Genomic DNA, 2,539 nt, shown 5'->3' on the forward strand with positions numbered 1-2,539 from the left:
GTGGGTGGGACTTTCTGACGAAGGGCTCAATGCCTCCCCAGTTTCCATGTTCCACACTTGGAGTGTGTGATTTCCTTACTGGTTCGTTGTGTGTGACGCTGCCCCTCAGATGATCAGCTTAGCTAAGTGATTTGCCTCAGCCTATGAAATATGAAAAAGTATCAGTTCCAGGCTGAGACTTTAAGAGGCAGCACACATTTCTGCTTACCCTTCAAGCACTTCTGCCACAGTCAATGGGAGTAGCATGCACACATATCCGCTGGTCCCAGAATCAGAGACATACAGGGCAGAGAGGGACCCTACCTGCAGCCTGAAGCTGAGCTGCCCTAGTGAATACAGACCAATGAGTAAGAAAAATATTTTTGCGTGTGTCATAAGACACTAAGATTTGGGGGTTATGTGTTATGCAGCGAAAAAACATAACCAAAACATCGTCCAACCTAATGCTTAGAGGTAATATTTGGTCTCCACCTGCTGAACTGAAGCTGGGAAAGAGAGGTGTTATTTAGTAAGGCGCTCAAGTACTAACAACCTGCAACATCACTATGGAAAGGTCTGTGCTTGGGAGACTCTTTGGACTAGATCATCCTCACACCATTTGTATACATCTTAGGGAGATCCTATGTCTGTAATGGGGAGCTTCCATATAGTGGGCGGAAATAAGATGATTCAGGAACATAATACTGTTGGCCAAATGGGGATTGGGAAAGGAATTCAAACCATCCCGCTACCTTGTTGAGCCATTTGGAAAAATGGGCCAGAACCAGAGATATTGGAGAGCACTTTCAAAGCTTCTAATTTTCTAAAGTTTTTCTTTCTCACCTAGGAATGTCTTCAAATGCTTGGATGGAGCTGTACTAAAAGTACCCTATTACATGTCTGTTTTTCCTTCTGTGCTGGAAATTCATTGAGGGTAGGGACTGTGTACCTTCTTCATCTGTATAACCTTGCTCCGAGCTGGATGGATAAATAATGGGAAGGCTCTGACTCTGGAGAATGATGTGGGTACACGTTTCTGGTTTTGTAAGAGATGCCTCCCTGGCCTCAGCTTTCCCAGACTGTTGAAACCGCCTTTGCAAAATTATGACAGGAAGAGAAATCTGACATCGTTGACTCCATCTTGCTTCTGACCTCCAAGCTGTCCTTGGGCATTCCTGGGCAAAGGCCAAACTAACTTTGGGAGGAATTTAGTTTGTAGTTAAAGGATGTAAGCAAGGATGGATAATAGCCCTTCCCCAAACTAAACTGCTTTGTAAAACTAATCTAAGGCTACAAGGTTAGGATAATGAGAGTGGCCTGAATTCTGCTAAGATGTAGGTGTAGTTAAATATCCAGTCATGGTTCCAGTGATCACAAGGTTTGTAACTTCCCCAATTACTCCTGTAGATAACATCACTATTGTAGAACCTAAGATTGGCTTTCTGAGATGTCTTTTCAGACTTTTGCATGTCTGAAGACCAGATGACTCCAGCTGGACTTGTGATCATGACTCATCTGGTCTTATGACCCCACCCAGAGGCGGACTCAGTGCACAAGGACCATTTTCCACATCCATATGATGAGTTACCAACCAGTAAGCAGCACCCATTCCGTATTCCCCGGCCCACCATACTATCCTTGAAAAGGATAACCTCTGAGACTTCGGGGAGACTGATTTTAGTAACGACTTCCATTCTCCCATTTGGGCTGGCCTCATGTCAACTAAACTCTTTCTTCACTGCAATGCCATGGTCTCAGTGAATTGGTTTTGTCTGTGCAGTGGGCAGGAAGAACCTGTGTGGTGATTACACTGTCACCATCAAATGAGAAGGCTGACAGGAGCACAGATCCCCAGCTTCCTGCACCTGCTAACTCCACAGGAGCTTTCTAGCTAAACAGATCAAGTTGAGCCTCTGAGGACCATGTCGACATTTCCCTAAAATGCTGAGGCATAGTGATGTGAAATGAATTGTTCTTCAGGGGAGACACCCTGTTGGTGGTCACTGAAGCAGTGTTTCCACAGCTGGGTTATGCACTTTTTCAAGGGCAAAAGAGGCATCAGGGCAAGTGACTATATTCTTGGGAATTTTATCTGTATCCTCACTAGCCCTGTGACTTTGGACATAAAACATAATCTCTTGGAGCCCTCATTTTCTCATTTCTTCCCTCATTTTCTCATTTCCTAAGTGGTCATTGTGCCGCCGGCCTCAGGGTTCTTAAATACATGTAATAGATGCAAAATGCCTAGCCTGTAGTAGGCGCTCCTTAGAACCAAGGGTCTTAAAAAAAAATGTTTTGGCAACAGCTGGACTTTTAGCTGAATGGGCTTTTTATAATGTCTTTGGCCCATAAGCGTCAAAGGTAGCACTATTTTGTTTCGGTACATCTTGGATTTGCCTCATTTGAGGAAATGTGAAACAGAGAAATGCTAACATCTGTCTATTTTAAGGACTTTTCAGAGCATGGCACATCTTTCAGTCGCATATGTGTTAGTTTGGCAAACTGGAAATGAAGTGTTAGCTTTGAACCTGAGTCCCAACTGGTGCTGACCCCATTCTTG

This window comes from Symphalangus syndactylus, chromosome 8 (assembly GCF_028878055.3).
Source record: "Symphalangus syndactylus isolate Jambi chromosome 8, NHGRI_mSymSyn1-v2.1_pri, whole genome shotgun sequence".
In the NCBI taxonomy this organism is placed as follows: Eukaryota; Metazoa; Chordata; class Mammalia; order Primates; family Hylobatidae; genus Symphalangus; species Symphalangus syndactylus.